We start from the raw sequence: 17845 nt of genomic DNA, 5'->3' as shown, positions 1-17845 counted from the left end.
GTAGATATGGGTATGTCTACTTAATGAAACACAAGTCTGAGACCTTTGAAAAGTTCAAGGAATTTCAGAGTGAGGTTGAGAATCAACGTGACAGGAAAATCAAGTTCTTACGATCAGATCGTGGGGGAGAATATTTGAGTCACAAATTTGGCACGCACTTAAGGAAATGCGAAATTGTTTCACAACTCACGCTGCCTAGAACACCTCAGCGTAATGGTGTGTTCGAACGTCGTAATCGCACTCTATTGGATATGGTACGATCTATGATGTCTCTTACCGATCTACCGCTGTCACTTTGGGTTATGCTATAGAGACTGCTGCATTCACTTTAAATAGGGCTCCGTCGAAATCCGTTGAGACGACACCGTATGAATTGTGGTTTGGTAAGAAACCTAAGCTGTCGTTTATGAAAGTTTGGGGATGCGATGCTTATGTCAAGAAACTTCAACCTGAAAAGCCCGAACCCAAATCAGAAAAATGCATCTTCATAGGATACCCTAAGGAAACTATTGGGTATACCTTCTACCTTAGATCTGAAGGCAAGATCTTTGTTGCCAAGAATGGATCCTTTCTAGAGAAAGAGTTTCTCTCGAAAGAAGTAAGTGGGAGGAAAGTAGAACTTGATGAAGTATTGCCTCTTGAACCAGAGAGTGGCGCAGCTCAAGAAAATGTTTCTGAGGTGCCTACACCGACTAGAGAGGAAACTAATGATGATTGAGGGAGTCCTGGATTAGGGGGTCTCCGGACAGCCGGACTATCTCCATTGGCCGGACTGTTAGACTATGAAGATACAAGATTGAAGACTTCGTCTCGTGTCCGGATGGGACTCTACTTGGCGTGGAAGGCAAGCTAGGCAATACGGATATGGATATCTCCTCCTTTGTAACCGACCTTGTGTAACCCTAACCCTCTCCGGTGTCTATATAAACCGAAGGGTTTTAGTCCGTAGGACAACAACAACCATAACATACAATCATACCATAGGCTAGCTTCTAGGGTTTAGCCTCTCTGATCTCGTGGTAGATCTACTCTTGTACTACCCATATAATCAATATCAATCAAGCAGGACGTAGGGTTTTACCTCCATCAAGAGGGCCCGAACCTGGGTAAAACATCGTGTCCCTTGCCTCCTTTTACCATCCGGCCTAGACGCACAGTTCGGGACCCCCTACCCGAGATCCGCCGGTTTTGACACCAACATTGGTGCTTTCATTGAGAGTTCCTCTGTGTCGTCACCGTTAGGCTTGATGGCTCCTACTATCATCGATAGTGATGCGGTCCAGGGTGAGATTTTCTCCCCGAACAGATCTTCGTATTCGGCACAACGGAGACATGGTTTCTTTAAAAACTATCTTTTTGCACGACAACTTTTTCACCTAAGTTCCTCTCTTTTACAGATGATCATCGTGCTACACCCGTCCAGGATACGGCACAACGGAGACACAGGCACAGACGTGCAGCAGGGACCCGCTCCAAGGATTCTTTTTAGATTAAGACCCTGCGCAAACCTTTTTTACTGTCTCTTGTTGATACATATCCACCGAATTCTCAGCACAGTTGAGAAGGATGCTGATGTCTTGGCATGTGGGCACGTCGGAATAATGCACGTACCTGGACACAAGGGGCTTCTTACAAAGGGCACTATTTAGGCCCGGTTTATACCATAAAGACTGAATACCTTTGGGAGTGTTCGGCGTCGCGAGTTTGGCCTTATATGCATCAACTCTGAATCATTGTCTTTGGTCAAATGTTGGGTTTGCCCGGCTCCTGTGTTTTGGTGCCTTATGTTCCGCTTGATTGGCTAAGGTAGCACCAGGAGAACTATTGTGATTGTGCCCTGGTTCATCCGGATGAGCACCTTGGTAGAGAAAGCCGAAAACTGACTGTCATGATATAGCGTGAGGCTGGTCAACCACTCGATGACCTATCGGAATGTTAGAATTCCTCCACCTTAGCGAAGGGCCGTTTTCCGGCCAGGCATGTACGCACCCCGTGATCGGGAGAGTGCGGAGCCACCAGGGGCTATCTAGTAGCCCCACTATCAAACTCCTATGGCTAAGTGAAAGTGTTAAAGCATTATAGTCCGGTTGCCTCGCTCGCTACGCTATCACCTCCTTAATAGGACTAAGATGTTGGGTTAAGTGTGAACACACATTTTTTGCGAGCACCTCCGCATTATATGCGTGGGGGTTGAAGCCGACGGCTGCAATCTTTCAGGTTATACACATGTATACATAAACGGCCGCACAGGAGGCATCATACTACTTTCAGGCAAAAGTATAAACATAGCCTTATAAGAACTTCATAAAAGCATTCTGTTTACAATGAGAATACATATCACTCAAACATAATATTCTTCGAGCACTGGGCCTCTATCAAACGAGCACCCTCGAGAACCTCCTCGAAATAATGCTCGGCAGCCACTCGGCTTATGGCCGAACCCTGCGCCGCAACAGTGGTAGCGTCCATCTCCGCCCAGTATGCTTTAACACGGGCAAGGGCCATCCACGAGCCTTCTATGCACGCCGACCTCTTCATCGCATTAATGCGCGGCACCGCACCAAGGAACTGCTGCACTAAGCTGAAATAGTTGTTCGGCTTTGGCTTTTTCGGCCATAGCTGATCCACAACAGACCTCATGGCGAGTCCGGACAACCTATTCAGTTCGGCCCATTCGGCTAGCTGGTCAGTCAATGAAAGCGGACGCTCTGGAACGTGGAATTGCGACCAGAACAGCTTGTCCACTTCACGATCTGTCTGACCTTGGAAGTACTTGGCCGCATCGACAGCACTCGCCGCCAAATCCATATACGCATCTGCCGAACTCCACAGTCGATCCAGAGGGGCATACCGTGGATCTCCAAACTTCCTCCGTAACATGAAGGGTTTCCCAGCCGCAATATCCCCGGCTTCCCGCAGCTCCTCCTTCTTCGCTCTCATAGCAGAACGGGTGTCTTTATCCGCCGTCGTGGCCTTCTCAAGGTCCGTTGCCTTCGCTCGGTTTTCTTTTTCAAGGACCCGACAACGGTCGATAGTGTCTTTTAATTCTATGGCCATCTTGGCCATCTTCTCTTGGCTCTCGCAATGTGCGGCCTTCTCGGCTTTCAACTCTTCGGCCGCTTTCAAAGCAGCGGCATTACTAATCCTTGCTTGTTCCTTGGCTTGGGCAAGTTCTGCCCGCAAGGTTTCCACGGTGGCAGCTCCATCTGCAGTCACAACATATTAAAGATACGGGCATCATGCTGCTCTTACTATGTGGTGTTCACCAGATAATAACACTTACCCTGTGCCTCGTCAAGCCTCTTGTTAACAAGATCGATGTCGGCGTCTTCCGCATCCAGTTGCCGTTTTAATTTGGCAAACTCACTAGTTCGGCTAGCCACCGGAGCTTCCACCACCTGCACATAGGGGTAGTCTGGTTATTGCCTGGGAATATGATCCTCTGTTCGCCGACGTTCTCGACGACAACCAGAGTCTTAGGGGCTACTATCTACACAGGGCACACCTAACATGTGCAGTACTATCACATATTATCTCATGTACCTCAAAGCCTGTCAGTAGACTCATAAAGGCTTCATGTAATCCGCTTTCGGCGGACGAGATTCTCTCCATCACTGTACCCATCAGCATACGGTGTTCTTCTGAGATGGCCGCTCGCCCCACCAACTCCCTCAGAACGTCCGACCGCACACCAGCAGATGCCGGACTCTTTTGCCTGCTCTCTTCGGGAGCCGGACGCTGGGGACTTCGGGGGTCTATGGGATTATCTTCTAGCCTCACCAGATCCAGAGAGGCCCTCCGTGAGGACACTTCAGGGTCGCCCGCTTCTTGAGCGGAGGAGTCCGGGGGAGGTGTTTCGCTCTCCATCATCTCTGGAAGAAGATCCCCCGAAGACGAGCTCAGCTGAGAGGGGCTAAGGCCCAAACTGCAAGATATATGCGGTGGTTATTTTCTCAGAAAAAAGATAGCATACCTTTACTATTAAAGTATTTTGGATCACTTACGACTCGTTGGAGGGCTGATCCCCCCCGCGGACTTTGTGCGGCAAAAGCACCCCCCGAGGCAGGACCCTCTGTGGGAGACTTCTTCTCCCGTTTGGAGGCTTCGGCTTCCGGATCCTCGGAAGCAGTCCTTTTCCTCCCCCGGTTGTCCTCCTTCGTGGAGACGCTCATTCCCTCGGTTGGAACGGGCAGCGATGGGGGCCCGCGTCCGCCCGTATTATCCCTCCGGTATCTTCCTTCGAGGGCTCCGGGCAAGGTGCGACCTCGAGAATCTTTTCCAATACCGGGTTTTCCAAACCCTTAGGGAAGGGGGCCAAACACCGAATCATCTTCGCCTCTGTTAGCCAGTCCTGGTCAAAAAGCGAACTCTCAGAAATAACTTCATGACGAATAAAAGACAGTGTGTTCAGCCAGAGGATTTCTTACTTGTTCGACGGCGCGGTTACTGGTCAGGCCCACGTCCTCGGTAATATCCGGACACTCTACTTGAGGTCCGAAGAATGACTTTTACATCTCCTCGTGCGTCAGGCCGAGGAAACTTTGAATGGCACGCGGTCCCTCTGGGTTGAACTCCCACAAGCGAAGGGGCCGGCGTTTGCAAGGCTGGACGTGACGAACCTGCATAACTTGTATTACCACAGCCAAATTAAAATCTCCCTCGAAGAGATCTTGGATGCGGCTTTGCAGTATAGGCACGTCCTTGGCTGGACCCCAACTCAGACCTCTGCTAATCCATGACATCAGTTGTGGTGGGGGGCCCGAGCGGAAAGCGGGGGCAGCCGCCCACTTGGCACTTCTGGGAGCCGTGACGTAAAACCACTCCCGTTGCCATAATTCGGACATCTCTAGAAAGGAACCTTTCGGCCATGGAGCTCCTGCCATCTTGCCTATTGATGCACCTCCGCAGGCTGCATGTTGCCCCTCGATCATCTTCGGCTTTACTTCAAAGGTCTTGAGCCACAGGCCGAAGTGAGGGGTAACACGGAGGAAGGCCTCACACACGACAATAAATGTTGAGATGTGGAGAAAGGAGTCCGGAGCTAGATCGTGGAAATCTAGCCCGTAATAGAACATCAAACCCCTAACGAAGGGATCCAGAGTGAAGCCTAGACCTCGGAGGAAGTGGGAGACGAACACGACGTTCTCCTTGTGTTCGGGAGTAGGGACGATCTACCCTCGAGCAGGTAGCCGATGTGAAACCTCGGCGGTCAGGTATCTGGCCTCCCTCAACTTCTTAATGTCCTCTTCCATAACGGAGGAGGGCATCCATCGGCCTTGAAGGCTGGATCCGGACATGATTGAAGATTCGGAGCACCTAACCTGGGCTTTGGGTGTTAGAACTCGAGGCGGGGGAAGGGTTCGATTGAGCACGATAGGGAAAAAGCGAAAACCTTGTCCCTTTATAAAGAGGGTGAATATCAAGCATCCTCTCCGTAGCCGTTTAGGACTTGCCTATAATCTAGGAGTCCTAGACACGGTTGGGTTACCCACGACCGCATTAATGAGAATCCCGTAATTGGGGGAACACGATCTTCGCTTCGGCAAGACGTGTCAAGAAACCGCCTCACGTTATGTGTGGAGCTGGTTGAAGAAAAACGGTTCGAATAATCGCCGGGCCATGACACAACGTCATGCTACCAAAACGAGTCAGTGAATTGGATTTGCGAAAATATTATTCTCTCTACGGCGGTATGTGGAACTTATTTTGCAGGGTCGGACACTATCCTCGTATTCAAATTCTTCTGTGATGTATTCGGAGAAGGAACCCGCCTTGCAATGCCGAAGACAATACTGCGCGCCGGACTCATCATCATTGAAGCCTGGTTCACGGGCTACTGAGGGAGTCCTGGATTAGGGGGTCTTCGGACAGCCGGACTATCTCCATTGGCCGGACTATCTCCATTGGCCGGACTGTTAGACTATGAAGATACAAGATTGAAGACTTCGTCTCGTGTCCGGATGGGACTCTACTTGGCGTGGAAGGCAAGCTAGGCAATACGAATATGGATATCTCCTCCTTTGTAACCGACCTTGTGTAACCCTAACCCTCTCCGGTGTCTATATAAACCGAAGGGTTTTAGTCCGTAGGACAACAACAACCATAACATACAATCATACCATAGGCTAGCTTCTAGGGTTTAGCCTCTCTGATCTCGTGGTAGATCTACTCTTGTACTACCCATATCATCAATATCAATCAAGCAAGACGTAGGGTTTTACCTCCATCAAGAGGGCGCTAACCTGGGTAAAACATCGTGTCCCCTGCCTCCTGTTACCATCCGGCCTAGACGCACAGTTCGGGACCCCCTACCCGAGATCCGCCGGTTTTGACACCGACAATGATGATCATGAAACTTCAGGTCAAGTTGCTACTGAACTTCGTAGGTCCACAAGGACACGTTCCGCACTAGAGTGGTATGGCAACCCTGTCCTGGAAATCATGTTGTTAGACAATGGTGAACCTTCGAACTATGAAGAAGCGATGGCGGGCTCAGATTCCGACAAATGGCTGGAAGCCATGAAATCCGAGATAGGATCCATGTATGAAAACGAAGTATGGACTTTGACTGACTTGCCCGATGATCGGCGAGCCATAAATGGATCTTTAAGAAGAAGACAGACGCGGATGGTAATGTGACCATCTATAAGGCTCAGCTTGTCGCTAAAGGTTATCGACAAGTTCAAGGGGTTGACTACGATGAGGCTTTCTCACCCATAGCGAAGCTGAAGTCCGTCCGAATCATGTTAGAAATTGCCGCATTCTATGATTATGAGATATGGCAAATGGACGTCAAAACGGCATTCCTTAATGGTTTCCTTAAGGAAGAATTGTATATGATGCAGCCAGAGGTTTTGTCGATCCTAAGAATGCTGACAAGGTGTGCAAGCTCCAACGCTCAATCTATGGGCTGGTGCAAGCATCTCGGAGTTGGAACATTCGATTTGATGAGATGATCAAAGCGTTTGGGTTTACGCAGACTTATGGAGAAGCCTGTGTTTACAAGAAATTGAGTGGGAGCTCTGTAGCATTTCTCATATTATATGTGGATGACATACTATTGATGGGAAATGATATAGAATTCTTGGAAAGCATAAAGGCCTACTTGAATAAGTGTTTTTCAATGAAGGATCTTGGAGAAGCTGCTTATATATTAGGCATCAAGATCTATAGAGATAGATCGAGATGCCTCATTGGTCTTTCACAAAGTACGTACCTTGACAAGATATTGAAGAAGTTCAACATGGATCAGTCCAAGAAGGGGTTCTTGCCTGTATTGCAAGGTATGAGATTGAGCACGGCTCAATGCCCGACCACGGCAGAAGATAGAGAAAAGATGAGTGTCGTCCCCTATGCCTCGGCCATAGGGTCTATTATGTATGCCATGCTGTGTACCAGACCTGATGTAAACCTTGCCATAAGTTTGGTAGGAAGGTACCAAAGTAATCCCGGCATGGAACACTGGACAGAGGTCAAGAATACCCTGAAGTACCTGAAAAGGACTAAGGATATGTTTCTCGTTTATGGAGGTGACTAAGAGCTCGTCGTAAAGGGTTACCTCGATGCTAGCTTCGACACAGATCTGGATGACTCTAAGTCTCAAACCGGATACGTGTATATTTTGAATGGTGGGGCAGTCAGTTGGTGTAGTTGCAAGCAAACCGTCGTGGCGGGATCTACATGTGAAGCGGAGTACATGGCAGCCTCGGAGGCAACACAAGAAGCAATCTGGATGAAGGAGTTCATTACCGACCTAGGAGTTATTCCCAATGCGTCGGGCCAAATGACTCTCTTCTGTGACAACACTGGAGCTATTGCCCTTGCCAAGGAGCCCAGGTTTCACAGGAAGACCAGGCATATCAAGCGTCGCTTCAACTCCATTCATGAAAATGTTCAAAAAGGAGACATAGATATTTGTAAAGTGCATACGGACCTGAATGTCGCAGATCTGTTGACTAAACCTCTTCCTCGAGCAAAACATGATCAACACCAGAACTCTATGGGTGTTCGATTCATCACAATGTAACTAGATTATTGACTCTAGTGCAAGTGGGAGACTGTTGGAAATATGCCCTAGAGGCAATAATAAAATGGTTATTATTATATTTCCTTGTTCATGATAATTTTCTATTGTTCATGCTGTAATTGTATTATCCGGAAATCGTGGTACATGTGTGAATACATAGACCACAACATGTCCCTAGTGAGCCTCTAGTTGACTAGCTCGTTGATCAACAGATGGTCATGGTTTCCTGACTATGGACATTGGATGTCATTGATAACGGGATCACATCATTAAGGGAAAGATGTGATGGACAAGACCCAATCCTAAGCATGGCACAAGATCGTGTAGTTCGTCTGCTAGAGCTTTTCTAATGTCAAGTATCTTTTCCTTAGACCATGAGATTGTGCAACTCCCGGATACTGTAGGAATACTTTGGGTGTCCCAAACGTCACAACGTAACTGGGTGGCTATAAAGGTGCACTACGGGTATCTCCGAAAGTGTCTGTTGGGTTGACACGAATCGAGACTGGGATTTGTCATTCCGTATGACGGAGAGGTATCTCTGGGCCCACTCGGTAAGACATCATCGTAATGAGCTCAATGTGACTAAAGGGTTGGTCACGAGATGATGTGTTGCAGAACAACTAAAGTGACTTGCTGGTAACGAGATTGAACGAGGTATTGGGATACCGACGATCGAATCTCGGGCAAGTAACGTATCGATTGACAAAGGGAATTGTATACGTGATTGCTTGAATCCTCGACATCGTGGTTCATCCGATGAGATTATCGTGGAACATGTGGGAGCCAACATGGGTATCCAGATCCCGCTGTTGGTTATTGGCCGAAGAGTTGTCTCGGTCATGTCTGCATGGTTCCCGAACCCATAGGGTCTACACACTTAAGGTTCGATAACGCTAGGGTTATTAGGAAGATTTGTATGTGATTACCGAATGTTATTCGGAGTCCCGGATGATATCCCGGACGTCACGAGAAGTTCCGGAATAGTCCGGAGGTGAAGATTTATATATGGGAAGTCATCATACGGTCACTGGAAATATTCGGGGTATGCCGGTATTGTACTGGGACCACCGAAGGGGTTCCGGGGGTCCACCGGGAGGGTCCACCTGCCCCGGAGGGCCTTATGGGCTGTAGGTGGAAGGGAACCAGCCCCTAGTGGGCTGGGCGCCATCCCACCCTAGGGCCCATGCGCCTAGGGTTTGGGGGGAACCCTAAAGGGGGGTGCCACCCTTGCTTGGGGGCAAGCCCCCTCCCACTTGCCCCCCTCTAGATCTCATCTAGAGGGGCTGGCCCCCTTTTCCCTTGTCCCTATAAATAGAGGGGCGAGGGGAGGGCTGCAGCACCACATCCAAGGCGCAGCCCCTCCCCTCCCCAACACCTCTCCTCCTCCGCGTGAGCTTGGCGAAGCCCTGCTGGAGAACTGCCACTCCATCACCACCACGCCGTCGTGCTGTTGTTGGAGCCTTCTTCCTCAACCTCTCCCTCCTCCTTGCTGGATCAAGGCGCGGGAGACGTCACCGGGCTGCACTTGTGTTGAACGCGGAGGCACCGTTGTTCGGTGCTTAGATCGGATTCGGCCGCGATCTGAATCGCTACGTGTACGACTCCTCCAACCGCGTTCTTGCAACGCTTCCGACTCACGATCTTCAAGGGTATGAAGATGCACTCCCCTCTCGTTGCTAGTTACTCCATAGATTGATCTTGGTGATGCGTAGAAAAAAATTTAATTTCTGCAACGATCCCCAACAGGGGGAGGGGGAGGAGAGGCGCGACGCGCGCGGCCGGAGGCGGCGGGAGGGGAGGGCGGCCGGCGGCGGCGAGGGGAGCGGGAGGGTAAACCCTAGTCGCCGCTAGCGGGGGGAGAAAATTTGGCATGACTAATTGAATGCTATTTCCAAAATGATAACAGAACTATTTTGCAAGCTATTCTGTTTTATATCTACAAGTGTACATAAGAGGATCGATTACTTCAGTTCTATTAGGTACAAACTTCTTTCTTCTCTTCGGAGAGAAGAAAAGCTTACTGGTGAGCTGAATCATGATCACCTTCAGATTTATGTACACAAGAGCACCAGCAAAAAAATTTATATTCTTCACAACAGATAAAAGTACCCAGAGTTCCGATTCACACTGCTAGCCAACAAACTAACAAGTTAATCAGATTTTCAAACTATAATTTGACAAACACCTTATCCCCATAAAATTCTATTTAGCTTTCCAAGTTTATAATAAGCAACAACAAGTGTTTCATCATCACCATGCTTCTGCAAGAACCTGTGCAGACCCTTGTTAGACTTCATATTAAAAAATATAGAGCCACAACCAAAGGGACCTATAATGTATCCTCAAACTTGTCCAAACCCTTCAGCTCGAACATTATTCAAATACATGGCATAAAAATCAAATAGACATACTTCTAGCAGAAAATTAGTAGGATCTAATTTGGTAATCAAATATAAATTCTTCACACAGAACAGCAGTGTGAGTTGTTGAGTGTGGGTTAATTTGGCACTATGATGACAATACAATAGAGATAAGCAAACCTATTTAACTTCTTCAGCCATTGATTAAGGTTGTCAAAGATAATTTCACATTTAACTTGCAACCATGCAAATACACATCATACAAATGGCAATTTGAATTAAATCTGCTACATGTAGAGTTGTAGACACAGAAAGTGTCTGCCAAACATCTAAACAGCCATAGCTCGAAGGCTAGGTCGGGGAATAGAAAAGAGCTCACCAAAGGACACGGACATGGAAGCAATAAACAACACTGGAAAACCAGTAGTTTGGACAAAAAACGGAGGGAGAAATAATAAGTAGGCCTCATGCGAGAACTAAACTCCAACCATCATGGTAAGGTTATGAAGAATTTAGGACAGAAGTCTGAATGTGGCCTCCTATAAAATACTTTCTAGATAGTTATATTGTACTAAGAAGCTAAATCAGGAAGAAAAAACATGTTTCAATGAACAAACACTCTTCACGACATACTGCATATATATATATACACATCAAAATATAACTTCAGTATATTCAAGGATGGCATGAACATAGGCCTGGGCGTTCGGTTCCCCCCAACCGATCGGGTCGGTTCCTCGGTCAATTCAAAATTTCGGTTTTGCCAAAGCACGGACCGATCGGTCAGTAAAATATTAGCTAACCGAGCCTTCTCTGCACCGAATTTTCGGTTCGGTCGTCGGTTCTACCGAACAGCACCGAGATATATATTAAATAACAAATGGAATCACTGCCTTAGACTAGCCATAATGAAGAGTAACATACATTAGTAACATACACAAATTCCTAAACTATGTTACTATCTTTATAGTAGGTAGTAACATAAGTGTAGTGTCATGCAAAGGTTCATTTATTAGGTTATAGACTCATATTGCATTGGGACATGTGATGTTACAGTAACTAGCTAAGTTACTGTAACTATCTCTCTCCTCATAAGCAAATTTGCTGAGTTGGACTCGATGTTATACTGCTTAAGTTACTCCCATTGTGGCTAGTCTCAGTGAGCGGGAGTACTAGCAACATCAATAATTTTATTTTGATGCACAATGCTCGTAGGTTTGCGTACTAGCTACTAGCTACATCTGCTAGTCTGCTATTGATTCTCCCGAGCTATACTTTACTCCCTCCATTCCAAAATATAGTGCGCCCGCGCTTTCTGATGTCTAATTTTGATCATAAATTTAGCCAACGAGACCAACTGCGGTGGGAGAAAAAATTATATAATTGAAAACTTCTTTCGAATACGAATTCACTGATATAGTTTTTGCTCCCGCCGCAATCGGTCTTGGTAGTTAAATTTACGGTCAAAATTGAAGCACGGGGATAGAGGAAGCACTACATTGTGGAATGGAGGGAGTACTTTGTAAAATTAGTGGTGACAACCCCTTTAGGCTGGTCATAGTGGGGAGTAACATATATACTAGTATCATGCATATGATACTAGTGTATGATACTACATCCATAATGCATAGTATCATAAAGTAGTATCATAGGTGGTCTCATTTATTGACATGCATGATACATAGTAGCATAACATTTATTATGTTACGGTATTTACTTATGTTACTATGACCCTCTCTCTTTTCTTTAATTTCCTGCCACGTAAGCATGTTTGCGAGTCCCAAGTATATGATACTAGTTATGTTACCCCCACTATGGACAGCTTTAGTACTACTACCCGAGAGAAGTATTCCCTCCATTCCAAAATATAGTGCGCCCGCGCTTTCCGAGGTCCAACTTTGACCATAAATTAACCAACGAGAACAACTGCGGCGGGAGAAAAAATTATATAATTGAAAACTTCTTTCGAATACGAATTCACTGATATAATTTTTGCTTCCGCCGCAATCGGTCTTGATAGTTAAATTTACAGTCAAAGTTGAAGCACGTAGATAAAGGAAGCACTACATTATGGAATGGAGGGAGTACTACTAATACTTTGTCTTTTACACAAAATATGTAGCGACGGCGGCTCACTGTGGTCTTATTCAGGTTCGCTTCTTCCCGATGCGGCTGTGGGACTCGTGCACTCGAGCAGTGGAAAGAGCACTTGAGTACAGCAACAGGCGTGCAGGTTGGACCCTTTTGTTTACTCGGGTTTCGGTCTATTCAGGTAGCCCAGCAATAAACCCGAATTCACCAGACTAAATTCGTTTTTCATCAAATGCAAACCGTACAAACAACCGAAGTTCCCGGTTTTGGTGAATTCGGCTTCGGTGCCGGTTAGTTCGGTTCGGGACATCGGTTTTCGGGTTATATGCCCAGCCCTACATGAACATATGCAGACCCTAAACCCTAACCCCTAGTATTTACCTTGAAACAGGTTTAGTTCCGAAAGAATAAATTATGTGCTTTAATCCTGGTTAGGGTGAGAAGGTCACCTGGACGTGTGCAACGGGAACCTAGCAACAACGAAAAACATATTAAGGTGAGGACACCCGGTTTCCTCACTAGTGAGAACGATTGCAATGTTACAGTCTGGTGTTTGCGTCGTGATGACGTAGAACTGGGAGTCCACCGATGCTCGTTCCTAGCCCGCAAGCTGAGCCCAAACGTATCAACCACCCCCTTGCTCTAGATCCATTCTGTGAACACAGAAAACACTAATTAATGCAACTCCAACTTCACAAGAACTCAATCATAACTGAGTCTTTTTTTTCAGAGAACAAGCCAAAACTTGATGCAGCAGTTGTGTGTGCACCTGCCATTGCATGGATCAGTTGTAACTGTCACCCACTGGTCTCTGAATTGCCTTGCCTTACAAGGGCAAGTTTGAGCATACATACTGAATCAATTAATCCGGGCGACGGCTTCCATCACAACCTACAGTGAGACTCCACCATCGGGCATTGGAAGTAAAACCAAGACACGGTCGGTGACACTTGGGTACACCAACAGCTAAATCGGTGAGGCATATTATGAAATTAAAGCACTTCAATAAATGAGTGTGTGCACATGTATAAGAGGATGTCATCATGTACTGAGAGCACCGGGCATATTAACTGTTCATTTCTTTCTTACGATTGACAATCAGTTTAAATGTCTGGTAGTGAGTTACCTAACATGCTTAAGTAAAATAACTAATAGGCATGATAGAAAATGAAGCAAATAAATAAGCAATAGTCATTGCCGTGTTATGTAGCCCATAGCAATTTAGAAATGAAACTTCAGTAGCAGATATATGATTTATGTGTGAGCAAACAAAATAGCTTTTACAGTAGTTAGCTGTCAGAAGTGGACCATTTGCAAGTAGGATAGTTTGATAGTCTGAAATAAGTGTTTGTGTGTCAGAATAGTTAGCAAATACAGTAGAACATACATATTAACTTCTAAATGAGTGGTTATGTGTCAGAATTGTTATCAAATAGCCTCAGGTCAACATTGGTGACACCAATCACCAAATCCCAAGAAACAGGACATCTATCAGATGAGGGTTAGGCAGATGGACGTAAGTTAAATTCCTGCAGCTAAATTCAGATGACACGGAAAATTGCAGACATATATTGAGGGTAATATTTTGGTTTTTTTTTGCCAAGTCTGATGGAATTGTCTGCAAGTCAAAGATGACCAGCAATTCTCCATGTACATACAGTGATCTAAGCCTAAGTTCCTTCAATTCCACATATGCAGATGAAGAAGGAAGATGGATGCGTACCTAGTTGACCGCACGGGCGTGGCCTTCTTGCCGCCGACGGCCAGTCCTTCTTTGAAAACTAGTGTAGGATCCATCTTCCTTCTTCATCTTCCTTCTTGTAGTAATAACCGCCTTCTTATTGACTTGCCAAATAATTAGTGTAGGAAACTAGTGTAGGATCTGCTATTTTTGAAGATGTTATTTGGCAAGTCAATAAGACATGGGGCAGTTGAGACAGTTTTCAAAGAAAACTAGTGTAGGAAACCGGAGAGGGAGCAAAACAAATCAGGGGTTGGATGGAAGAAAGAGCGAAATAGGAACCTTACATTATTTTTAAGTGGTATATAGAGAGATAGAGATTTGTGTTATATCCCTTGCTTATTTAAATCATTGTCGATCTTCCCTTTTTATGTCAATTTTTTTTGTGATACTCACATTATTCTTTTTTTACATGGAAATGAGAGTGGCGGGTGGCCAGAGGATTTAGAAACGTGTCCCGACCTCGCCATGCACCACCAACCTAAAAAGTCATTTGATTAATATCATATACACCAGTGCTACTTCTCGCGATCAACTTCGGACCAACATTGCAAAACTAAAGCTACTTACATGATAATATTGAGTATCAAGAAGAGCAGAAAAAAAAAGTAGGAACAAAATACTTTTGATTGAAAAGTGAATTGAAGCACAAAACTGCATCTGTCCTATCCACATCTACCAGGTACTTCCTTTTACATAAAAAATGTCAACTTTGGCATGGACTCTCGATTCCATGGATATTAACACACACTTATGTTGCCGCAAAAAAATAACACTTATGTTTTCCTTGTACAAAATTTTTCCTAGAGAGATTTATTTGGTCGTACATCCTTTCATAATGCTGTTGTGGGTGCCATTGCAAGTTTCGAAATATCTATTTCCAATTATTGTTGCCACATGCTTACTCATAACCTGGAGGTCTTGACTAGTGTAATTCAGTGGTCGACCCTTTGCCCTTGCAGCTATACTGATAGACGTCCCGCAAAAAAAAGCTATACCGATAGAAACAAGTCAAAGAACATGTCGACGAAGTGCAAAAGCCACTAGTGATGTCGCCCCATTCATCCTGAAGAAGGATAAGAGTTCCCTAGCAGTTTGTGGGTTACAATGTCAATAACAAAGTGAGATAACAAACTGGAGGATCCAAATATGGATCACGAAAATGAGCAAGCATACTATTTTTTTTTCGAGAAAAACTTCCAATCTATTCATCTCCAATCATGGTAGTACAACGAACACTAGAAATAATAAAAATTACATTCAAATCCATAGACCATCTAGCGACGACTACAAGCACTGAAGTGAGTCGAAGGCGCGCCGCTGTCATCGCCCCTCCCTTGCCGGAGCCGGGCAAACCTTGCTGTAGTAGACAGTCGGGAAGTCGTCGTGCTAAGGTCTCATAGAACCAACGCATCAGAACAACAACCGTCGCGGATGAAGAGTGTAGATCAAAAGGATCCAACCTGAAAACATACGAAAGAAGACGAACGACGAACAGACCCGAGCAAATCCACCAAAGATAGATCTGCCGGAGACACACCTCTACACGCCCACCGATGATGCTAGACGCATCACCAGAACGGGGGCTAGACGGGGAGACCTTTATTCCATCTTCAGGAAGCCGCCACCGTCTCGCCTCCTGAGTAGAACACAAACTCTAACAAAGCTTGAAAAAGATCTAAAAACGAAGCCCTTCTACCGGCAAGGGCCAAGATCCACTCCGCCTCCATGGCCCTAAGGCCACCGGAGACGACACAGACCGACGCCGGCGCCGGCGGGAGGCAGAGAACGCTGGCTTTTTTTAGAGGCGGCGGCTGGCTAGGTCAGCCTGTCCCTGTTTCTTTTCGGGACGAGCAAGCATACTATTAACTACAAATTGAAGGCAAAGAAATTTAGAACTATCTTCCTTAAAAAAAGAGGCTCAATGGTCATCAGGATACATACTCACGGAGACAGAGAAATCAGGCAGATCAGGAGCGTGAAAATCATCATACAACACACTCAATGCCGGGGTGTGCGCATGTCGAGGACAAATAGCCCACACATTGTGCAAAAACCATGTACTCGTAGAAGCATTGCAAACTTTGGATTGCCGTTACGTTGTACAGAAGATGGCAGGTCTACTAATCCCCAACCGGAGAGAACATACACTATCTATTCCGTTAGTTTACTTTGCATCAAATCGGACTAAAAATAGGCTGGAAAGAAAAGGAAGAATACCCCATCTGAACAACTAATACTAGTACATGATCCGGAATATGACTACCTTGGACACAGACTCAATATTGTAGTACTCCCTCCGTTTCATAATGTAGTGCATATAGGTTTTAAAAAGGTCAAATTTTGCAATACCAAAAATATAAAATATGAAACTGCATCTTATGATGAATCTAACTATATATGTTATGTTTGGCATTTTAGGTGTAAATGAAAACTTGGTCAAAGTTTATGAGGTTTGACTTTTCAAAAAATCCACCTGCACTACATTATGAAACGGAGGAAGTATATGTTTACCTGTATGTATGTGTTTTCTTTAGCATGTGGGATTTAGCTATTGAAGGAAAACACCAGCACGCACCGCAACTACCACTAAAAGCTAATCATATTTTGTTTTCACCACAACAACAAAAAATCTTCCACACTGAAAAGTGAGAGGAAACTCTTCCAAAAGAAACGAATGAAGAAACTTTAAATGCACATGAGTTTATTTATAATTTTCCTATTTTTTGTTGAATTGTCATGTACCTGTTTCCTTTTAGAGAGGAAACAATTGCCATGGCTCATTCTTCCTAGAGGAGAGAGCAACACGATTACACTTTGTTCTTTTTTTTTAGTGGTGAGCAACACGATTGCACAGCAAGAGCACAAAACTGGTACTCTCAAGGCCCACGTCTTGCTGCTGTAGGGCCCAGATAGGTCAAACGTGAGCCCACTAAAGTCTGCAGCTAGCTAATCGCGCGTCTTCGTCTAAAAAAAAAAGCTAATCGCGCGTCTCCCCGTGACTCCCTTCGCCACCGCGGTAGCTGCTCTTCAGTTTTTAGTACCACCTCGCCTAGCCGAGGGGAATCGAGGGGGAGAGCAGGCTATAAGAGGAGGGCGAGGTGCAACGTCCTCCTTACTTACCTGGACGGGGTCGACGGGCGATCAAGAAGGCCCGTGGCCTGGGTCAATGGCTCACATTGCACTTGGTGGGTGCGTTGGCCCATCATCTCCCCAAGTGGGAGAATGAACGTCATAATTTGTGGTAGAGGGGGTACGCGTTCGCGCGGCCCCTGCCAATTCTTTTAAATTAAATCTTTGTCCCTGGCCTTGGTTGCTAAAGAAGCCCGGTTTTACAATACAGTCCCTTGGCTGGGTCATCTGGTCTCTGGCACATACAGTTCCTGGTGTGGTTCATCTTTTTTGGAAAAATATTTCAGTAATGGAGGGAGTGTTCTGCACTTCTGATCCAAGTTTCTTTGAGCAACATGAACACTTCTTGACGTTCCCCTTTAGTAAACTTTGGCGGGAAATTCACTTATGCACACGCAAAAACATGTAGCCCTTTGAAGCAGAGACAAGCACCCGGAATCTAGCTTTAGCCTGAAACTAAGAAGTTGTGGTAACTGAAAAGCAACACGCATG

The 17845-nt window shown here is 45.8% G+C and overlaps 1 non-coding gene across 1 annotated transcript; it reads left to right on the top strand.

Annotated features, from left to right (window-relative positions):
• The first annotated feature begins 17336 nt into the window (after window positions 1–17336).
• LOC119304436 lies at window positions 17337–17497 on the top strand. Its single transcript, XR_005148265.1, has one exon. It is a non-coding gene; the product is annotated as a U1 spliceosomal RNA (small nuclear RNA).
• The last annotated feature ends 348 nt before the right edge of the window (window positions 17498–17845 follow it).

Source organism: Triticum dicoccoides, chromosome 5A (genome assembly GCF_002162155.2).
Source record: "Triticum dicoccoides isolate Atlit2015 ecotype Zavitan chromosome 5A, WEW_v2.0, whole genome shotgun sequence".
Lineage (NCBI taxonomy): Eukaryota > Viridiplantae > Streptophyta > Magnoliopsida > Poales > Poaceae > Triticum > Triticum dicoccoides.
The sequence above is the reverse complement of the archived record's forward strand: the minus strand, read 5'-3'. Positions and strand labels throughout refer to the sequence as shown.